This window comes from Oncorhynchus mykiss, chromosome 3 (assembly GCF_057628025.1).
Source record: "Oncorhynchus mykiss isolate SJ-2025 chromosome 3, ASM5762802v1, whole genome shotgun sequence".
Classification (NCBI taxonomy): Eukaryota; Metazoa; Chordata; class Actinopteri; order Salmoniformes; family Salmonidae; genus Oncorhynchus; species Oncorhynchus mykiss.
Genome location: NC_143024.1, coordinates 15,621,871 through 15,645,997, shown reverse-complemented (window position 1 = coordinate 15,645,997; position 24,127 = coordinate 15,621,871). Strand labels below are relative to the sequence as shown.

At 45.4% G+C, this 24,127-nt stretch overlaps 1 protein-coding gene across 4 annotated transcripts in view; it reads right to left on the bottom strand.

The window, feature by feature from the left end:
- The window catches only part of LOC110510956 (trafficking kinesin-binding protein 1), a 93,458-nt gene extending 70,754 nt beyond the window's left edge, over positions 1-22,704 (bottom strand). For 2 of the 4 annotated variants that reach the window (XM_090221975.1, XM_090221941.1), the window contains exon 1: positions 22,153-22,704. The gene's annotated coding sequence lies outside the window, so the exon portion shown is untranslated. The remainder of the gene's footprint in view (positions 1-22,152) is intronic. The other 2 variants (XM_090221977.1, XM_090221951.1) reach the window with 1 other exon arrangement.
- Positions 22,705-24,127: the final 1,423 nt, after the last annotated feature.

Here is a 24,127-nt window from a genome sequence, read left to right as displayed (position 1 = left end):
AAACCCTTACCCAGGTCCACAACTAACAAAACCCTTACCCAGGTCCACAACTAACAAAACCCTTACCCAAGTCCACAACTAACAAAACCCTTACCCAAGTCCACAACTAACAAAACCCTTACCCAAGTCCACAACTAACAAAACCCTTACCCAAGTCCACAACTAACAAAACCCTTACCCAGGTCCACAACTAACAAAACCCTTACCCAGGTCCACAACTAACAAAACCCTTACCCAAGTCCACAACTAACAAAACCCTTACCCAGGTCCACAACTAACAAAACCCTTACCCAAGTCCACAACTAACAAAACCCTTACCCAGGTCCACAACTAACAAAACCCTTACCCAGGTCCACAACTAACAAAACCCTTACCCAAGTCCACAACTAACAAAACCCTTACCCAGGTCCACAACTAACAAAACCCTTACCCAAGTCCACAACTAACAAAACCCTTACCCAAGTCCACAACTAACAAAACCCTTACCCAGGTCCACAACTAACAAAACCCTTACCCAGGTCCACAACTAACAAAACCCTTACCCAAGTCCACAACTAACAAAACCCTTACCCAACTCCACAACAAAACCCTTACCCAAGTCCACAACTAACAAAACCCTTACCCAGGTCCACAACTAACAAAACCCTTACCCAGGTCCACAACTAACAAAACCCTTACCCAAGTCCACAACTAACAAAACCCTTACCCAACTCCACAACAAAACCCTTACCCAAGTCCACAACTAACAAAACCCTTACCCAGGTCCACAACTAACAAAACCCTTACCCAGGTCCACAACTAACAAAACCCTTACCCAGGTCCACAACTACAAAACCCTTAAGGTCCACAACTAACAAAAACATCACCATAATATTTGCAAACTCTTCTGAACGTTTTTTTCTAAGAAGCCTTTAGATGACCATGAAACAACAGGAGGCAAAATAAAAGGTGCAGAATCAGATAGAGTTTTTTTTATAGGATATATACCTTAGTCTACTAGTATCAACAATATATTCTCTAATTCCATGCATAGGCTTCATTCCAAACCAAACAAGGTGCTCTACGTCCCCCTGTGCACGGTAAATACTGGCAAGCATTCACATGCTCACTACAACACACAGCTGATCACGGGACCGGCCGGTGTAAGCGAGGCAAAACAAACAAACTTGAAAATGAAAAGTGATTAAATTAAGGGGGGAATGAAGTCGTAGGTCTTTGCCAATGAGCTCTTAAACATCACAGAGGATCAAATAGCTGATATATTTCATCTTTATTTTAACAGGGGGTCATGCTGAGACCAAAGTCTCTTTCAAAGATATATACACACTACACATCAACACATGTTCATATTACACACCATATCTACCTAGATACAGTAAGAGGTTACTGGCTAGCTAGGGGACATTACAGACAATATTACACACCATATCTACCTAGATACAGTAAGAGGTTACTGGCTAGCTAGGGGACATTACAGACAATATTACACACCATATCTACCTAGATACAGTAAGAGGTTACTGGCTAGCTAGGGGACATTACAGACAATATTACACACTATATCTACCTAGATACAGTAAAAGGTTACTGGCTAGCTAGGTGACATTACAGTCAATATCACACACCATATCTACCTAGATACAGTAAGAGGTTACTGGCTAGCTAGGGGACATTACAGACAATATTACACACCATATCTACCTAGATACAGTAAGAGGTTACTGGCTAGCTAGGGGACGTTACAGACAATATTACACACCATATCTACCTAGATACAGTAAGAGGTTACTGGCTAGCTAGGGGACATTACAGACAATATTACACACTATATCTACCTAGATACAGTAAAAGGTTACTGGCTAGCTAGGTGACATTACAGACAATATTACACACTATATCTACCTAGATACAGTAAAAGGTTACTGGCTAGCTAGGTGACATTACAGACAATATTACACACCATATCTACCTAGATACAGTAAGAGGTTACTGGCTAGCTAGGTGACGTTACAGACAATATTACACACCATATCTACCTAGATACAGTAAGAGGTTAATGGCTAGCTAGGGGACGTTACAGACAATATTACACACCATATCTACCTAGATACAGTAAGAGGTTACTGGCTAGCTAGGGGACGTTACAGACAATATTACACACCATATCTACCTAGATACAGTAAGAGGTTACTGGCTAGCTAGGTGACGTTACAGACAATATTACACACCATATCTACCTAGATACAGTAAGAGATTACTGGCTAGCTAGGGGACATTACAGACAATATTACACACCATATCTACCTAGATACAGTAAGAGGTTACTGGCTAGCTAGGGGACATTACAGACAATATTACACACCATATCTACCTAGATACAGTAAGAGGTTACTGGCTAGCTAGGGGACATTACAGACAATATTACACACTATATCTACCTAGATACAGTAAGAGGTTACTGGCTAGCTACGGGACATTACAGACAATATTACACACCATATCTACCTAGATACAGTAAGAGGTTACTGGCTAGCTAGGGGACATTACACACCATATCTACCTAGATACAGTAAAAGGTTACTGGCTAGCTAGGGGACATTACAGACAATATTACACACCATATCTACCTAGATACAGTAAGTGGTTACTGGCTAGCTAGGTGACATTACAGACAATATTACACACCATATCTACCTAGATACAGTAAGTGGTTACTGGCTAGCTAGGGGACATTACAGACAATATTACACACCATATCTACCTAGATACAGTAAGAGGTTACTGGCTAGCTAGGGGACATTACATACAATATTACACACCATATCTACCTAGATACAGTAAGAGGTTACTGGCTAGCTAGGGGACGTTACAGACAATATTACACACCATATCTACCTAGATACAGTAAGAGGTTACTGGCTAGCTAGGGGACATTACAGACAATATTACACACCATATCTACCTAGATACAGTAAGAGGTTAATGGCTAGCTAGGGGACATTACAGACAATATCACACACCATATCTACCTAGATACAGTAAGAGGTTACTGGCTAGCTAGGGGACATTACAGACAATATTACACACCATATCTACCTAGATACAGTAAGAGGTTACTGGCTAGCTAGGGGACATTACACACCATATCTACCTAGATACAGTAAAAGGTTACTGGCTAGCTAGGGGACATTACAGACAATATTACACACCATATCTACCTAGATACAGTAAGAGGTTACTGGCTAGCTAGGGGACATTACAGACAATATTACACACCATATCTACCTAGATACAGTAAGAGGTTAATGGCTAGCTAGGTGACATTACAGACAATATTACACACCATATCTACCTAGATACAGTAAGAGGTTACTGGCTAGCTAGGTGACGTTACAGACAATATTACACACCATATCTACCTAGATACAGTAAGTGGTTACTGGCTAGCTAGGTGACATTACAGACAATATTACACACCATATCTACCTAGATACAGTAAGAGGTTAATGGCTAGCTAGGGGACATTATAGACAATATTACACACCATATCTACCTAGATACAGTAAGAGGTTACTGGCTAGCTAGGGGACATTACAGACAATATTACACACTATATCCCAGACTGAACTCAAGACCAGTGATGTTGAAAGGCTTGCTATAAATAGCAGACCACTTTGCTTTTTACTTCCCTCCTTTCCTTACCTCCTCTATTTCTCCCTGTTGTCTGTACTGAAAGCAGAGGTCAGGTTAAAGCAGGAGGCTCTGTCGGTCTCTGCTATCAAGACAAAATTGAGTCACAGCATTTCTATTCACTTGAGCGAGATGAGTCTATGATCATTCTACCTGCTATGATGATTGTACTAAATACATTGGATAGCTTTATACGTTTAAAAGTCAAGACTCAACCAATAAAAATAATGAATTACAATGTTAGTTCTTATCCCAACCCCACCCAAGAGTGATGTTACTTTTCCATTCTAAGCTGCAGTTCATTTCCTTACTGACTTCATTACAGCTTTCATAAGCCCACATTGCAATCGTGATGCACAGCGATAGATCAGCCACTCCCAGGTACTGTTCACTATGACCTGCTGGGTCAGGCTGCTGCCTCCCTTAGTGAGCTCTGCCAGAGAAAACAAGAGTAGACACGGGAGCTTACTGGGGAAATGTGAGTTACTTCAATGTTAACATTGAAATGTGTTAAATACAGTTCGTATCCAGTCTACATCTTTCTGTAGTTGTACTGTTTGAGGACAGACCTGGTAATCTCAGCAAAAAAAGAAACGTCCCTTATCAGGACCCTGTCTTTCAAAGATAATTTGTAAAAATCCAAATAACTTCACAGATCTTCATTGTAAAGGGTTTAAACCCTGTTTCCCATGCTTGTTCAATGAACCATAAACAATTAATGAACATGCACCTGTGGAACGGTTTACAGACGGTAGGCAATTAAGGTCACAGTTATGAAAACTTAGCACACTAAAGAGGCATTTCTACTGACTCTGAAAAACACCAAAAGAAAGGTGCCCAGGGTCCCTGCTCATCTGCGTGAACGTGCCTTAGGCATGCTGCAAGGAGGCATGAGGACTGCAGATGTAGCCAGGGCAATAAATTGCAATGTCCGTACTGTGAGACGCCTAAGACAGCGCTACAGGGAGACAGAACGGACAGCTGATCGTCCTCGCAGTGGCAGACCACGTGTAACAACTGCACAGGATCGGTACATCTGAACATCACACCTGCGGCACAGGTACAGGATGGCAACAACAACTGCCTGAGTTACACCAGGAACGCACAATCCCTCCATCAGTGCTCAGACTGTCCACAATAGGCTGAGAGAGGCTGGACTGAGGGCTTGTAGGCCTGTTGTAAGGCAGGTCCTCACCGGACCACCAATAACAACATTGCCTATGGGCACAAACCCACCGTCGCTGGACTAGACAGAACTGGCAAAAAGTGCTCTTCACTGACGAGACACGGTTTTGTCTCACCAGGGGTGATGGTCGGATTTGCGTTTATCGTCGAAGGAATGAGCGTTACACCGAGGCCTGTACTCTGGAGCAGGATCGATTTGGAGGCGGAGGGTCCGTCATGGTCTGTGGCGGTGTGTCACAGCATCATCAGACTGAGCTTGTTGTCATTGCAGGCAATCTCAACGCTGTGCGTTACAGGGAAGACATCCTCCTCCCTCATGTGGTAACCCTTCCTGCAGACTCATCCTGACATGACCCTCCAGCATGACAATGCCACCAGCCATACTGCTCATTCTGTGCGTGATTTCCTGCAAGACAGGAATGTCAGTGGTCTGCCATGGCCAGCAAATCCCATTGAGCACGTCTGGGACCTGTTGGATCAGAGGGTGAGGGCTAGGGCCATTCCCCCCAGAAATTTTCAGGAACTTGCAGGTGCCTTGGTGGAAGAGTGAGGTAACATCTCACAGCAAGAACTGGCAAATCTGGTGCAGCCCATGAGGAGATTATGCACTAGCAGTACTTAATGCAGCTGGTGGCCACACCAGATACTGACTGTTCATTTTGATTTTGACCCCCCTTTGTACAGGGACACATTCAACTTCTGTTAGTCACACGTCTGTGGAACTTGTTCAGTTTGTCTCAGTTGTTGAATCTTATGTTCATACAAATATTTACACGTTAAGTTTGCTGAAAATAAACGCAGTTAACAGTGAGGACATTTCTTATTTTGCTTAGTTTATATGCAGTAGACAAGGCTGTGCCGTTACTTGTCACTATTTTTTGTTGTTAATTCAGCTGCTAAACCTGAACAAAGGGTCAGCTGAGGTTATCATACAGGTGTGTATGTGAAAGCAGATCTCACACACACACACACAAAGTCCATTTGTCACATGCACAGGATAAACATAGTACACAGTACAATGAAATGCTTACTTGCAGGTCCACTCTCAACAATGCTGCATAATAAGGAATGATATAAAATCAGTAAATTGACCAGAAATATAAATACAGGGAGACACTCATTTACAGGAGGATATTTACAGGTGCCGGGGAAGGAGAACAGACACACCTTGGTTGGAGGGCGATGTAGTGTAGCAACTGTCCCCAATGGCACTCTATTCCCCATGTAGTACATATTAGTGCAGGTAGGGCCCACAGGGCTCTGGTCAAATGTAGTGCAAGACGTAGTGAATAGGGTGCTATCTGGGATACACACTCTGTGGGCCAGACAGCCTGTACCCCTCCCCTCGTCAGCAGCCACACTGAGCCCGGGCAGCGAGCCTCCACGTGGGGAAAGCCGAGCCAAGCGCACACTGATCACATCACCATCGTATCATCAGCCTGTATGTTAGGGGGCCGTGGGCTCAGAGGGCCGGTGCTGCTGTGCCAGACATTCCTGCTGCTGCTATAGCTGTCTACACATACTGAATACACACACGTGAGTGTGTTTGGGCGCAGCAGCGATACCGCCAGAGATGCACAGCAGCAGGATCCTGCAGCTGACTCTTTAGTGTAAACGTCATCAACAAAACACACACGCACACACACACACACACACACACACACACACACACACACACACACGGGGAAATGTCTGACCTACTCAATGAATCAATATTCAACTCAATGCCCTGTTTTCATGTGGTGATGAGGCCTCATCTACTCCCTCTAAAACACATTGTCCCAGTCCATTACCTTTATGACAGCCTGGACAACCCCAGGGACATTACACAGATGGATGGCCAAGCCTGGCACTTTAAACACACCTCTCTGTCAGTTACTCTGACTCACTGACTCTCAATACATGGGTCAGGCAGCTTGGATCACAGACCCAAGGTCAGGATTGTTATCAAGAGTGCAGAGAGAGAGAGAGCGAGAGCGAAATCAGTACGGGAATTCTCTCAGAAAAAGTGTGTTCCACACCATGCTGATTCTTTAGTGAAAGGATTTGTTCCAGTCTGATGGTTCTGGAACATCAGCACCCACACAATAACTCTCCAACAGGACACACAGCCCATAAACTACACTGTGACTTCACTTCTCTGTGTTACACAAACAAACTGCTCCACATTAGGATTCCCTAGAAGTTCCATTGACCAGCCCGGCACCACTTAGTGATAGCTGGAAAGCACATTGGGAGTTGCAAGGCCGTGCTTTATTGACCGTTAGCCTCAGGCCACACTTAGTAACACAAGTAGGGATGCACGATATATCGGTGAACATATAGGATTCGGACGATATTAGCAAAAATGCCGACATCGGTATCGGCCCGATGTCTAGTTTAACACCGATGTTAACTGATGTCAAAGCTGCAGTGCATACCTACAGTTGAAGTCGGAAGTTTACATTCACTTATGTTGGTTTTTCAACCACTCCACAAATGTGGCAAGTCGGTTAGGACATCTACTTTGTGCATGACACAAGTAATTTGTCCAACAATTGTTTACAGACAGATTATTTCACTTAATCACAATTCCAGTGGGTCAGAAGTTTACATACACTTAATTGACTGTGCCTTTAAACAGCTTGGAAAATTCTAGAAAATTATGTCATGGCTTTAGAAGCTTCTGATAGGCTAATTGACATCATTTGAGTCAATTGGAGGTGTACCTGTGGATGTATTTCAAGGCCTACATTCAAACTCAGTGCCACTGATTGACATCAAGAAGAAATCAAAAGAAATCAGCCAAGACCTCAGAAAAAAATTTGAGACCTCCACAAGTCTGGGTCATCCTTGGGAACAATTTCCAAATGCCTGAAGGTACCACATTCATCTGTACAAACAAGCAGTGCGGCTTGGTTGGGTTGTGTATCGGAGGACACATGACTTTCGACCTTCGTCTCTCCCGAGCACGTATGGGAGTTACAGCGATGAGACAAGATAGTAGCTACTAACAATTGGATACCACGAAATTGGGGAGAAAAAGGGGGTAAAACTTAAATAAAATAATAATAATAATAATTTTGGTGCATCACTAAACACAAGAGTGACACCTAGTGAGAGAGGTGACATTTTTATTTATTTGTGTTTTATTTCACCTTTATTTAACCAGGTCGGCTAGTTGAGAACAAGTTCTCATTTACAACTGCGACCTGACCAAGATAAAGCATAGCAGTGTGAACAGACAACACAGAGTTACACATGGAGTAAACAATTAACAAGTCAATAACACAAAAAAAAAATTAAAAAAGAGTCTATATACATTGTATATACATTTTTGCAATTCATTCCAGTCACAGGCAGCAGAGAACTGGAACGAAAGGCGGCCAAATGAGGTGTTGGCTTTAGGGATGATCAGTGAGATACACCTGCTGGAGCGCGTGCTACGCGTGGGTGTTGCCATCGTGACCAGTGAACTGAGATAAGGCGGAGCTTTACCTAGCATGGACTTGTAGATGACCTGGAACCAGTGGGTCTGGCGACGAATATGTAGCGAGGGCCAGCCGACTAGAGCATACAGGTCGCAGTGGTGGGTGGTATAAGGTGCTTTAGTGACAAAACGGATGGCACTGTGATAAACTGCATCCAGTTTGCTGAGTAGAGTGTTGGAAGCTATTTTTTAGATGACATCGCCGAAGTCGAGGATCGGTAGGATAGTCAGTTTTACTAGGGTAAGTTTGGCGGCGTGAGTGAAGGAGGCTTTGTTGCGGAATAGAAAGCCGACTCTAGATTTGATTTTCGATTGGAGATGTTTGATATGAGTCTGGAAGGAGAGTTTACAGTCTAGCCAGACACCTAGGTACTTATAGATGTCCACATATTCAAGGTCGGAACCATCCAGGGTGGTGATGCTAGTCGGGCGTGCGGGTGCAGGCAGCGAACGGTTGAAAAGCATGCATTTGATTTTACTAGCGTTTAAGAGCAGTTGGAGGCCACGGAAGGAGTGTTGTATGGCATTGAAGCTTGTTTGGAGGTTAGATAGCACAGTGTCCAAGGACGGGCCGGAAGTATACAGAATGGTGTCGTCTGCGTAGAGGTGGATCAGGGAATCCTGAGCAACATCATTGATATATACAGAGAAAAGAGTCGGCCCGAGAATTGAACCCTGTGGCACCCCCATAGAGACTGCCAGAGGACCGGACAGCATGCCCTCCGATTTGACACACTGAACTCTGTCTGCAAAGTAGTTGGTGAACCAGGCAAGGCAGTCATCAGAAAAACCGAGTGCTGCTGGTGAGTAAACTAGGGTTGTGTCCCAAATGGCACCCTATTCCCTATTGGACACTGGTCAAAAGTAGTGCACTACAAAGGGAACAGGGTGGCATTTGGGATATAGCCGACATCTGTAATCTGTTCCCTATGCTGAACTCTGCCTGAAGTTTTTGAGATATCAGTGGTAGAACTGAAACCCAAGAAGAGACAGGCCTCAGTCACTCCGATACCCCACTGACTCTGGAACATTCCCCTCTAAACACCTGAGAACAGGTGAGGTTCAGGGCCCATGTCATGTGTCAGGTCATAATGACTCCTGGGTCTCCTCCAAGGCAGCATCACTGCTGCTGACTCAGCTGAATGTACTGCATTAGGCCCAGCGGACAGCTGACAGGTAAATGTTTCAGTATATGGAAGAAGAACAGCACATGAGATATTCTTATCTGCTTTCTGACACAGGCACACCATACCTATGTGTTGTTTGGACAACAGGAGAGGTCTAAACTGAGTGGGACGAGGTGATGTTCATCATCCATTCATTCGTCGTCTCATAATCCACAATGTTTCATCTTCTCAGCTTATGAAAACAACCCACAGCACACAGACTCCAGAGTGACCCAGTCCTCTGTTTATATATGTGGCCTCAGCAGCTAAAAATAGGCATTCCTCTGTAAAGTAAATGCCATCCACAGGTAATTATTATTATAATAGAGGGTGCTTTCCAATGGAAGACAAGCAAGCATATATTAAGTGTTTCCATTTAATTGTTACTACTCTATGTAACACTATTGAGGCTTATAATATACATTTCGTAAAGTAGACATAATCATGGGCCATTTTTGCCTTCCCTTTGCCAGTTCAGTTAAATCCTGGTACTTTTCATATGTCTAAATAAAGAGCTTTCTAATGATGGCAGACGTCACCTGAGGCCATCGCTCAAGATCCACATCGCTGTGTCTAAATAATGAAAACTAAAAAAGGTACAATATCTTTACATTACAGAGTCAACAAAATAACACATTATCTGGGCCAGTCCATTCTAATCCCGATGGGGCAAGTGTGCATGCCAAATGACACCTCACTCCCTACATCGTGCACTACTTATAACCAGGGCATGGTACCACCTCACTCCCTACATAGTGCACTACTTATAACCAGGGCATGGTACCACCTCACTCCCTACATAGTGCACTACTTATGACCAGGGCATGGTACCAAGCCCAGTCACCATTTAGACCTAAAGTTAAGACCTGGGCAGGGTTTACAGTTTTGGGACTTTTTCTATTGGTTCATTAAGCTAGGAAAGCTCTAATAGACACAGATAAAGTATTTGATTTTTTTCGCACCACGCCCACCCAGGGCTTCGCGCCATGCCCAGCCTACCCTTTCATGTGGTATAAAAGACTGTTCAGCTGCTTTATCTAGTTATGTTGTACAATCACGCACTTTTTAGTTCAACCAGTCCAATGGTGATTCAACTAGAACACAGAAGTGTCTAAACCCCCACCCATAAGGTTCCTGGGCTATGACCCATGACAGAATGCTGCTCACACCATGACACACCAACATGACTGGAGGAGGATACATCATCTGAGAGCAGCAGACAGTGGCTAATAAAACACTGACAAGACAACACAGAACATGTAACCGTGCCAACAGAAGGAGATTCTATTTCTATGACAGTGCCCACACATGGACTGATCTAGTCCAGACAGATGGCTGATGTAGACACAGCAAACATCATAGAGATACATCTAAAGGTGAAATGAATAGCAGTATCGCTATACTACGATACCAGATTTTCCATGACAAAAAAGAAAATACCAGACTAAACTCTACGGTCTGATAAAACCCTACTTTATGTAAAATTGTGGATGCTATAGCTTGCAAAATAAACTAAATGTGACTATAGGTGACAACATCATGCTGTTTTCTCAAGAAATTAAATCTGCTTCAAGCTTTGTTTCCTTGCCACAATACTTGTGAGTAGCGTGATACTGGTATCGTGACAGCCCTAAAATGAAGGTCCGGGAGACGAAGGCTTCCCAGGGGTTGTAGTGTGTTATGACCTTAAGGGGTCATATGTCATATGATAACCACCTACCATCTCCCATCTGGTGCTGAGTGGTTACACACTGCCCCCATGACAGACACTCCCTAGCCATAAAATCAATACAAATCCATAGACAGAGCTTCTCAGAAAGGACTCGTGATCACAAAAGATATTCCCTTTCAACCATCTCATTCATTGCACTGTGGACCAGTGTTGGGCTCAATTCTAATTAATTTCAGTGATATGAATTTAAAAAAAAACACATTTAAACTTTCCACATAAATAGCTTCTCCTTTTCAACTTATTGAGGTGATTAAAATTAGATGACCCTTTTTCAATCATTGAAATGTCATTTCAGTTTACTTCCTGAATTAATTGAACTTGAGCCCAACCCTGCTGTGGACTCAAAGACCCAGCAGGCTATTTCATGGAGGAATTAAAGTCATAGAAAGCAACACCCCTTGAGGACACTGTCAGCTGTTGCTTTAAGACATGCTGCAAAGTCTCCTAGTGATTCTGAATTAATCTGATTGTGTCTGTTATAGAGAGATACAGGATAGAGACATCAGCACTGCCAGTCAGGGAACTGAATTTGGACTACATACCTGGCATAGCATGCTTTCCTTTTATCCAAATGTTGAATAGACATGCAGACAAATTCATTTATTCAGGGAAGGGAATAATAACCTACTACTCTAGAGTAATAAAAACAATTACACCAATGTTATTTGGCAGGTCATGGATCAACTAGGAACAATTAATTGCGTGTGGGTCGGGTTGTAGGGAAAAATCTGTCCGATGTCGGATGGGGCTAGGAATGGATGTGGCCGGCGTGGGGCGGGTGCAGCTCCAAAAGAACTGACCCGTGCAGGACACTACCTGCAGTCAACCAGGTCCTGAGTTCACTGTAGGGGAAACTCTCCAAAGTGTCACGAGGGCATTGTGTTTAATCTAAACAAGGTTCACAACACCCTAGAGAACAGCTCAACAGTCACAACCACTGATTATTATTTGACCCTGCTGGTCATCTTTTAACGTCTTGAAGAACTATCTGGCCTTAATGGCCATGTTCTGTTATAATCTCTACCCAGCACAGCTAGTAGAGGACTGGCCACCCCTCATAGCCTGGTTCCTCTCTAGGTTTCTTCCTAGGTTCTGGCCTTTCTAGGGAGTTTTTCCTAGCCACTATGCTTCTACACCTGCATTGCTTGCTGTTTGGGGTTTTAAGCTGGGTTTCTGTACAGCACTTTGTGGCATCAGCTGATGTAAGAAGGGTTTTATAAATACATTTGATTAGAACACACAACACATTGTGACAACGTTATTGACCTCTTCTGAATCCACTTGTGTTTGTCTTACATGACTAAATGTCTCTACTGGTCCTCAAATGATAGACACTGGCAACTAGAAGGATAGAAAATAATGAGTTCCTTAAATGATCCTCTCAACATGTTCAATGCACTCCGAGACTAGCCTGGTCCCATATCTGATGGAACCAAAGTCAGAGAAGTAAAATAAAAGCACATCCAGTAATAAACACCAGAACATCTAGAACCAGGCTACCCTGAGACCATTCCAGTAATAAACACCAGAACATCTAGAATCAGGCTGCCCTGAGACCATTCCAGTAATAAACACCAGAACATCTAGAACCAGGATACCCTGAGACCATTCCAGTAATAAACACCGGAACATCTAGAACCAGGCTGCCCTGAGACCATTCCAGGCTGAAGAAATTTGGCTTGTCACCAAAAGCACTCACAAACTTCTACAGATGCACAATCAAGAGCATCCTGTCGGGCTGTATCACCGCCTGGTATGGCAACTGCTCCGCCCACAACCGTAAGGCTCTCCAGAGGGTAGTGAGGTCTGCACAACGCATCACTGGGGGCAAACTACCTGCCCTCCAGGACACCTACACCACCCGATGTCACAGGAAGGCCATAAAGATCATCAAGGACAACAACCACCCGAGCCACTGCCTGTTCACCCCGCTATCATCCAGAAGGTGAGGTCAGTACAGGTGCATCAAAGCTGGGACCGAGAGACTGAAAAATAGCTTCTATCTCAAGGCCATCAGACTGTTAAACAGCCACCACTAACATTGAGTGGCTGCTGTCAACACACTGACTCAACTCCAGCCACTTTAATAATGGGAATTGATGGGAAATGATGTAAAATATATCACTAGCCACTTTAAACAATGTTACCTAATATAATGTTTACATACCCTACATTATTCATCTCATATGTATACGTATATACTGTACTCTATCATCTACTGCAAAATTTGATTTGATTAATAAACACCAGTTATCTTGATGAACTAAATTGTAAAGTATTTTGACAGTGATGTATTTTACGTTATATGTTGGACCCCAGCAAGACTAGCTGTCACCATTGACGTAGGCTCATGGGGACCCCAGCAAGACTAGCTGTCACCATTGACGTAGGCTCATGGGGACCCCAACAAGACTAGCTGTCACCATTGACGTAGGCTCATGGGGACCCCAGCAAGACTAGCTGTCACCATTGACGTAGGCTCATGGGGACCCCAGCAAGACTAGCTGTCACCATTGACGTAGGCTCATGGGGACCCCAACAAGACTAGCTGTCACCATTGACGTAGGCTCATGGGGACCCCAGCAAGACTAGCTGTCACCATTGACGTAGGCTCATGGGGACCCCAACAAAACAATTAAAAATAAAACAACTTGGAAGACATTCACAAGGTAAATGATATGCATACATACCAGAGGTCTCTGTCTGAACCAGACTACGAATATAACAGCCTTTCAGAGTAATGACCTCCCTCTACCAGGACTACAGCACCATCCGAGATCAGCACAATCTATTCAATTTACTGTCACGTCTAGAGTAGGCCGAAATCCAATCATGTATTCCACTGACCCTCATTGGAAACAAACAAACACATGCTGACCCATAGTCAGACACTCAAACAGTCAACTTCTTTTCCAACTAGCACCTGGGCTGTGTTCCAAATGGCACTCTATTCCCTATATAGTGCACTACTTTTGACCAGAGCACTATGGGCATTATATAGGGAATAGGGTGCCATTTGGGACGCACACCTGATATGAGGAAAAACAACCTCAACAGTGTCATCAGGTCAGACCTGTGTCCAAGTAGCCTACTTATATCACCAGAAAAACGATGCATTCAACTAGACACCATTAGCCTGCCTGACTATTAATAGCTAGCTGAATGACAAATGGCCATACGTAGTTTCTGTAATGGGTTTTTCTCCGTCAGCTCATTCCGAGGTGTCACACTTTCCACAGGAACTCTGGTCTGCTCCCTCTTATTATATTTCAGGGCACGTCTCCAAAGTAATGCAACTCTTTCTTAACAGTCCCCCTGAAACTAACTGAACAAAGTAGAGAACAACGGGCGTGGAGGCATTATGGGATCAAGTCAGAGGCCTGCTACTGATGACTGCCTCAGTCACACACAGAGGAACACTTTCTGAGGAAAGGTGGTGGGATGGTGTGATCCTTTATCTGTAGCTGTGTAGAGTCTTACAGTGAAACTGCTCATTCTGTTCTGATTAATAATCACTTTGTGTCCCCCACTTGTCCTCCTACCTTGTTTTCCATGGAATAAATGTTGCCATGAATCTGTCATATAGAAGTGGGGGGAAGAGGTCAACTAGAAATTATACCTGCTCATTCTAGTTGGACCCTCGGACAGTGTTCTGCTGCCAGCAGCCAACTACCAGGACACAGGGCCTACATTTCCCAACAACTAGAGGAAAAGGGTTGGCCCTCCTGTTCAAGCAGTCAGCTGTGTGTTGAGCAATATTTGAAGCTGCAGTCTGTAGCTGTGATTGGGTAGAAAGGCAGAAAGTGGGATGCATATTGCCCCCAAAAACCAAAAGCTTTATTTACAAAGGAGTAGAATGGAGCTGAGCTCAGAGCCCCAGCATGCCTCATTCCAGCAGGAGACTCAGTCACACTATAGTGAAGCAGGCAGTTAATCTGGACTTGCTGAAAGGAGGAGTCTCCATGTCTTTCTGCCATGGCTAACGCTAGCTAGTGTGCCTCAGGATATCAACTATAAACTATCAACAAAACATGCATATATATTTCAAATGTGATTGTTTGTGAGATGAGACAGATGATGTGAACTCATTTGATTAAAAAAACAGTTCAACTTCAACTGAAGAAAAACCTTTAGTTTAACATTTATACTAGGGATGAATTAACTATTAGTCGTCTGGAGGGGTTGCTTTGCTTCAACTCTTTGAATGATGAAACTGCCTCTCAGCATGTTGCACAACTGGGGAAAAAGAGGAACGGGATATTGATGTTATTAGTCAAAATGGAGAGATGTAGTGCCTGACCGACTGTAGAAATAGATATGAACTGTATTAGACTAAATGGAGAGATGTAGTGCCTGACCGACTGTAGAAATAGATATGAACTGTATTAGACTAAATGGAGAGATGTAGTGCCTGACCGACTGCAGAAATAGATATGAACTGTAAAGGCCCAGTAAGTGTTGATTACTTAGGCAGTAGACGTTCAACTAGTAAAACATGCTTCATAATTACTGTATGTAAGAATAGAGAGAAGTGCCTGCAAGAGCGGATCCTCTTATTTTCATCAGTCCATTAGCCATGTCTAGACCTCAGCTGTAGGCAAGTTAGAATTCAGGCCAAACAAATCCAGCCTAACACATTTGCATTAGCAGGATTGGACTGGACATAGACACAACATGAACCACCTAATTATAGTGAGTGATACTGGCTGCCATAAATAGGAGCAGCGAGAGTTGGGGGTGAAAGAGAGGAAGAAGAGGTGTTAGGGGGGAGAGAGAGAGAGAGAGAGAGAGAAGGTTAGGGGAGAGGGGTGAGCGAGAGAGAGTGAGGTTAGGGGTGAGAGAGAAAGTGAGGTTAGGGTGGAGAGAGAGAGAGAGAGGTTATGGTGGAAAGAGAGAGAGAGAGGTTAGGGGTGAGAGAGAGAGGTTAGGGGTGAGAGAGAGAGAGGTTAGGGGTGAGCGAGGGAGTGAGATTAGGGGTGAGAGAGAGTGAGGTTAGGGGTGAGAGAGAGAGTGAGGTTAGGGGTGAGAGAGAGAGTGAGGTTAGGGGTGAGAGAGAGAGTGAGGTTAGGGGTGAGAGAGAGAGTGAGGTTAGGGGTGAGAGAGAGAGTGAGGTTAGGGGTGAGAGAGAGAGTGAGGTTAGGGGTGAGAGAGAGAGTGAGGTTAGGGGTGAGAGAGAGAGTGAGGTTAGGGGTGAGAGAGAGAGTGAGGTTAGGGGTGAGAGAGAGAGTGAGGTTAGGGGTGAGAGAGAGAGTGAGGTTAGGGGTGAGAGAGAGTGAGGTTAGGGGTGAGAGAGAGTGAGGTTAGGGGTGAGAGAGAGTGAGGTTAGGGGTGAGAGAGAGTGAGGTTAGGGGTGAGAGAGAGAGTGAGGTTAGGGGTGAGAGAGAGTGAGGTTAGGGGTGAGAGAGAGAGTGAGGTTAGGGGTGAGAGAGAGTGAGGTTAGGGGTGAGAGAGAGTGAGGTTAGGGGTGAGCGAGAGTGAGGTTAGGGGTGAGAGAGAGTGAGGTTAGGGGTGAGAGAGAGAGTGAGGTTAGGGGTGAGAGAGAGAGTGAGGTTAGGGGTGAGAGAGAGAGTGAGGTTAGGGGTGTGAGAGAGAGAGTGAGGTTAGGGGTGAGAGAGAGAGTGAGGTTAGGGGTGAGAGAGAGAGTGAGGTTAGGGGTGAGAGAGAGAGTGAGGTTAGGGGTGAGAGAGAGAGTGAGGTTAGGGGTGAGAGAGAGAGTGAGGTTAGGGGTGAGAGAGAGAGTGAGGTTAGGGGTGAGAGAGAGAGTGAGGTTAGGGGTGAGAGAGAGTGAGGTTAGGGGTGAGAGAGAGAGTGAGGTTAGGGGTGAGAGAGAGAGTGAGGTTAGGGGTGAGAGAGAGTGAGGTTAGGGGTGAGAGAGAGTGAGGTTAGGGGTGAGAGAGAGTGAGGTTAGGGGTGAGAGAGAGTGAGGTTAGGGGTGAGAGAGAGTGAGGTTAGGGGTGAGAGAGAGTGAGGTTAGGGGTGAGAGAGAGAGTGAGGTTAGGGGTGAGAGAGAGTGAGGTTAGGGGTGAGAGAGAGAGTGAGGTTAGGGGTGAGAGAGAGAGTGAGGTTAGGGGTGAGAGAGAGAGTGAGGTTAGGGGTGAGAGAGAGAGTGAGGTTAGGGGTGAGAGAGAGAGTGAGGTTAGGGGTGAGAGAGAGAGGGAGGTTAGGGGTGAGCGAGGGAGTGAGATTAGGGGTGAGAGAGAGTGAGGTTAGGGGTGAGAGAGAGAGTGAGGTTAGGGGTGAGAGAGAGAGTGAGGTTAGGGGTGAGAGAGAGAGTGAGGTTAGGGGTGAGAGAGAGAGTGAGGTTAGGGGTGAGAGAGAGAGTGAGGTTAGGGGTGAGAGAGAGAGTGAGGTTAGGGGTGAGAGAGAGTGAGGTTAGGGGTGAGAGAGAGAGTGAGGTTAGGGGTGAGAGAGAGAGTGAGGTTAGGGGTGAGAGAGTGAGGTTAGGGGTGAGAGAGAGAGTGAGGTTAGGGGTGAGAGAGTGAGGTTAGGGGTGAGAGAGTGAGGTTAGGGGTGAGAGAGAGTGAGGTTAGGGGTGAGAGAGAGTGAGGTTAGGGGTGAGAGAGAGAGTGAGGTTAGGGGTGAGAGAGAGTGAGGTTAGGGGTGAGAGAGAGTGAGGTTAGGGGTGAGAGAGAGAGTGAGGTTAGGGGTGTGAGAGAGAGTGAGGTTAGGGGTGAGAGAGAGAGTGAGGTTAGGGGTGTGAGAGAGAGAGTGAGGTTAGGGGTGAGAGAGAGAGTGAGGTTAGGGGTGAGAGAGAGAGTGAGGTTAGGGGTGAGAGAGAGAGTGAGGTTAGGGGTGAGAGAGAGAGTGAGGTTAGGGGTGAGAGAGAGAGTGAGGTTAGGGGTGAGAGAGAGTGAGGTTAGGGGTGAGAGAGAGAGTGAGGTTAGGGGTGAGAGAGAGTGAGGTTAGGGGTGAGAGAGAGTGAGGTTAGGGGTGAGAGAGAGAGTGAGGTTAGGGGTGAGAGAGAGTGAGGTTAGGGGTGAGAGAGAGAGTGAGGTTAGGGGTGAGAGAGAGTGAGGTTAGGGGTGAGAGAGAGTGAGGTTAGGGGTGAGCGAGAGTGAGGTTAGGGGTGAGAGAGAGTGAGGTTAGGGGTGAGAGAGAGAGTGAGGTTAGGGGTGAGAGAGAGAGTGAGGTTAGGGGTGTGAGAGAGAGAGTGAGGTTAGGGGTGAGAGAGAGAGTGAGGTTAGGGGTGAGAGAGAGTGAGGTTAGGGGTGAGAGAGAGTGAGGTTAGGGGTGAGAGAGAGTGAGGTTAGGGGTGAGAGAGAGAGTGAGGTTAGGGGTGTGAGAGAGAGTGAGGTTAGGGGTGAGAGAGAGAGTGAGGTTAGGGGTGTGAGAGAGAGAGTGAGGTTAGGGGTGAGAGAGAGAGTGAGGTTAGGGGTGAGAGAGAGAGTGAGGTTAGGGGTGAGAGAGAGAGTGAGGTTAGGGGTGAGAGAGAGAGTGAGGTTAGGGGTGAGAGAGAGAGTGAGGTTAGGGGTGAGAGAGAGTGAGGTTAGGGGTGAGAGAGAGAGTGAGGTTAGGGGTGAGAGAGAGTGAGGTTAGGGGTGAGAGAGAGTGAGGTTAGGGGTGAGAGAGAGAGTGAGGTTAGGGGTGAGAGAGAGAGTGAGGTTAGGGGTGAGAGAGAGAGTGAGGTTAGGGGTGAGAGAGAGTGAGGTTAGGGGTGAGAGAGAGAGTGAGGTTAGGGGTGAGAGAGAGTGAGGTTAGGGGTGAGAGAGAGTGAGGTTAGGGGTGAGAGAGAGAGTGAGGTTAGGGGTGAGAGAGAGTGAGGTTAGGGGTGAGAGAGAGTGAGGTTAGGGGTGAGAGAGAGTGAGGTTAGGGGTGAGAGAGAGTGAGGTTAGGGGTGAGAGAGAGAGTGAGGTTAGGGGTGAGAGAGAGTGAGGTTAGGGGTGAGAGAGAGTGAGGTTAGGGGTGAGAGAGAGAGTGAGGTTAGGGGTGAGAGAGAGAGTGAGGTTAGGGGTGAGAGAGAGAGTGAGGTTAGGGGTGAGAGAGAGAGTGAGGTTAGGGGTGAGAGAGAGAGTGAGGTTAGGGGTGAGAGAGAGAGTGAGGTTAGGGGTGAGAGAGAGTGAGGTTAGGGGTGAGAGAGAGAGTGAGGTTAGGGGTGAGAGAGAGTGAGGTTAGGGGTGAGAGAGAGAGTGAGGTTAGGGGTGAGAGAGAGAGAGAGGTTAGGGGTGAGAGAGAGAGAGTGAGGTTAGGGGTGAGAGAGAGAGAGTGAGGTTAGGGGTGAGAGAGAGAGTGAGGTTAGGGGTGAGAGAGAGAGTGTGGTTAAGGGTGAGAGAGAGAGTGAGGTTAGGGGTGAGAGAGAGTGAGGTTAGGGGTGAGAGAGAGAGTGAGGTTAGGGGTGAGAGAGAGAGTGAGGTTAGGGGTGAGAGAGAGTGAGGTTAGGGGTGAGAGAGAGTGAGGTTAGGGGTGAGAGAGAGTGAGGTTAGGGGTGAGAGAGAGAGTGAGGTTAGGGGTGAGAGAGAGAGTGAGGTTAGGGGTGAGAGAGAGAGTGAGGTTAGGGGTGAGAGAGAGTGAGGTTAGGGGTGAGAGAGAGAGTGAGGTTAGGGGTGAGAGAGAGAGTGAGGTTAGGGGTGAGAGAGAGAGTGAGGTTAGGGGTGAGAGAGAGAGTGAGGTTAGGGGTGAGAGAGAGAGTGAGGTTAGGGGTGAGAGAGAGAGTGAGGTTAGGGGTGAGAGAGAGAGTGAGGTTAGGGGTGAGAGAGAGTGAGGTTAGGGGTGAGAGAGAGAGAGGTTAGGGGTGAGAGAGAGAGTGAGGTTAGGGGTGAGAGAGAGAGAGAGGTTAGGGGTGAGAGAGAGAGAGAGGTTAGGGGTGAGAGAGAGTGAGGTTAGGGGTGAGAGAGAGAGTGAGGTTAGGGGTGAGAGAGAGAGTGAGGTTAGGGGTGAGAGAGAGAGTGTGGTTAGGGGTGAGAGAGAGAGTGTGGTTAGGGGTGAGAGAGAGTGTGGTTAGGGGTGAGAGAGAGTGTGGTTAGGGGTGAAAGATAGAGGGATGAGGAGCTAGAGAGAGACGAGGGGAGAGTTCCTCTGCCCAGGTGTTGCTGAAGCATACCAGATCTAACAACGCCTGGATAGGCATCAGTTTACCACATCATATGTTATAGCAATCTGGTGCCAAACGGCACAGTCGATGATGTGACACGCAACCATTGGTTGATGCACGCAACGTCTGAACAGGGGAACACAACCAAGCTCTCCAGGCGTTCAGGCCAAAACACACGTGCAGAAGAGCAGAGAAGAAGACATCACTCATGCATTAAGAGGATGAGAAAATGCAAGAGACCGTAATAAAGGCCAGTGGCTTTTCCCAGAGATTGTGAAATGAGTAGGAAAGCAATGGACCCATGTGTCCCTCGAAAGTCTCTCCACACTAAATCACATTGAGATCAACGAACTATGTCTAAGAACAATATCCAGTCCAAATGCTCAGCTGTATGGTTGGTTATACAACCCATCATCTCTCTCTGCTGCAGGGAATGGGATGGCACAATTATTGAGCTGCTCGGATGCAATCTGTTAAAACACAGGGATTATAAATCACGCATAGATGGCATGGCCCCGGATGATCCTGACGCACGCGCACACACACACACACACACACACACACACAGCAGTAGAGTATAGGCTGCTTTCACTTTCAGACACCAGGGAGATTTAGTAAGGGCACCTATGTGACACGTGTTTCACAATGGTCAATAGGGCATGATTAGGATACACATGATTGGTTGAACTTAATGTGGCCTTGAATATTGGATCTCAAAATGCCAGTGTATCAGATAGAAATGATGTGTGTGTGTAGTTGAGAACGGCTAAGAGCAAATCAAAATCAAATAAAATGAGGTAGACCTTACCGTGAAATGCTTACTTACAAGCCTTTAACTCTATTTCTTGAACTGCATTGTTGGTTAAGAAAACATATACCAAATAAACTAAAGTCAAAAATAAAGTCAAAAGACTATGCATAGATAATAAACAGCAAGTAGCAGCAGAGTAAAAACAAAGGGGGAGGGTCAATGTAAATAGTCCAGGTGGCCTCAGCATCTCTGCTATTAAAGTCTGGGATGGTGGCCTATGGTCAAACATAGCCAGCAATGTGGAACGCTTGCACATCTGGAGACAAGGAACAAAGTTAACCAATATGTGTTAGGCTATGCTCATGTAATGGAAATAAAAGGAAGGTGTCATTGTGATACAAGACAAAATGTTTAAAAGTATTTTTGGAATGAAACTGACTAATAGGGAGTATGTTTACAGGCAGATCATGTGCCTTCTCGATTGCTTCATTTATAGTCCACCGTGGCCCTCAAAAAGGAGACTTCCAGTCCACCAGCCACTGCATGAAAAACGGACCAAATATACCTTGAAGACAGCAAGCCATTAGGCCGAAGTGTTTGGTTCAGTTAAACGTTAAGAAAGCTTGAATGTAATCAGATCACAATGTAATCAGATCACAATCTGCTTTGTATAAGAACGCGTATTAAACCCTGCCTCTAGACACACGGCTTCGATTTTTCATCTGGATTTAAGGAGGGAGAGAAATGAAATCAGAATGTCACATCACATTCTACTGATCTAGAAGCTGGGGCACTCTCGTGCACATAAAGTAACCTGTCAAAATGTCGGTCAGTGAACTATTTATTTTATTTCACCTTTATTTAACCTGGTAGGCTAGTTGAGAACAAGTTCTCATTTACAACTGCGACCTGGCCAAGATAAAGCAAAGCAGTTCGACACATACAACAACACAGAGTTACACATTGAATAAACAAACAGAGTCAACAATACCGTAGAAAAAGTCTATATAGTGTGTGCAAATGAGGTAGTGGTGTAACACAAATGCTACATAATAATCTGTATGTATTTACATTGACACAATGTTTCCAATTAGAGGCAGTCGATACTCAATGAACTGTGATGACACTTACCACGTGAATAGCGACAAAGAATCCGAATGATTTCAGTTCGTAGTGCGGAATCAACTGTTTCCTTTCTGTGTTTGGCCTCAATTCATTCAGTCGCCAATTGTATTCCGTAATGGAGACCATCCGCTTTTCTCAAATATCGTCCATGGAACTGTTGGTCTGTTTTGTAGAAAAAATACTAAATAGTACAAAAGGTAAAAGTGCATGAACAACCAAAGAAACGTACAAAAACACCTTCGCCGTCGCTTACATTTGGGGAGAAAACTTCTGAAGCAAATGTAGCCTATGGATGAAAGAAAAGTAGCGCACGCAGCATGCTATGTGTCGTTTTCTTGGTTCGTTTAGCGTACACTGTCTCAGAGAAGCCTCTGAGTTATTGCGAAAAAAATAATAATTGTGCAGTACTATAACACAGAATCGGATTCAAGTAGATTTCATGAAGTTGGAAATGTTGAAGAGAACGCCGGGTGTGAGTGTGTCCAAAATCCACGCTGATCGCTACCGGTGGCACATTCCACTTGAACGCATCGAACATGATGACATCACTCTCCTCACAGCTGGAGGGTGCTGTAGCTCTTGAAAACTCTTAATATCTGTTGGGTTTTCAGCAGTTAGCTTCGCACATTGTTGGATGTGTGTGAACTACAATTCCGACATTGTTTAGAAGCATCAATAATCATCACATGCAAAACGGTTTTCAAAACATATGCTCCTTATCTTTCATGTCAGTGAGAAATAATATTTCAAATAAAAACGATACACTTAGCCTACTGCACAGATCCATAAACTGTGTGTACCAGTTGACGAACTACACTTTCTCCACAGTTACATTTACACAGTTGTTAGGAAGACACGCTAGGCTAGATAACTAATTAGCACAGATGGCCGACATGGAGATATGGTTGTGTGGGAAACACTATGTTTTGGGACACTAAAGTCCATGGAGAATAAGAGCACCTCCTCCCAGCTGCCCACTGCACTAAGGTTGGAAACATTGTCACCACCGATAAATCTACGGTAATCGATCACTTCAATAAGCCTTTTTCTACGGCTGGCCATGCTTTCCACCTGAATACCCCTACCCCGGCCAACATCTCAGCACCCCCTGCATCAACTTGCCCAAGGCCCCCTTTCGCCTACACCCAAATCCAGACAGCTGATGTTCTGAAAGAGCTGCAAAATCTGGATCTCTAGAAATCAGCTGGGCTAGACAATCTGGACCCTCTCTTTCTAAAATGATCTGCCGAAATTGTTGCAACCCATATTACTAGCCTATTCAACCTCTCTTTCGTGTTGTCTGAGATCCCCAAAGATTGGAAAGCATTCTAGACCCAAACTGTTATAGACCTATATCCATCCTGCCTTGCCTTTCTAAAATCTTCGAAAGCCAAGATCACCGACCATTTCGAATCTTACCGTACCTTCTCCAATATGCAATCTGGTTTCCGACCTGGTCATGGGTGCACCGCAGCCACGCTCAAGATCCTAAAAAATATCCTAACCGCCATCGATAAAAGACAGTATTGTGCAGCCGTCTTCATCTACCTGGCCAAGGCTTTTGACTCTGTTAATCACTGCATTCTTATCAGCAGACTCAATAGCATTGGCTTCTCAAATGACTGCCTCGACTGGTTCGCCAACTACTTTTCAGATAGTTTTCAGTGTGTCAAATCGGAGGGCCTGTTGTCCGGACCTCTGGCAGTCTCTATGGGGTGCCACAGGGTTCAATTCTCGAGCCGACTCTTTTCTCTGTATATATACATGATGTCTGGTGATGGTGATTCTCTGATCCACCTCTACCCATTCTGTATACCTCTGGCCCTTCGTTGGACACTGTGTTAACTAACCTCCAGATGAGCTTCAATGCCATACAACTCTCCTTCCGTGGCCTCCAACTGCTCTTAAATGCAAGTCAAACTAAATGCATGCTGTTCAACCGATTGCTGCACGCACCCTCCCGCCCGACTAGCATCACTAC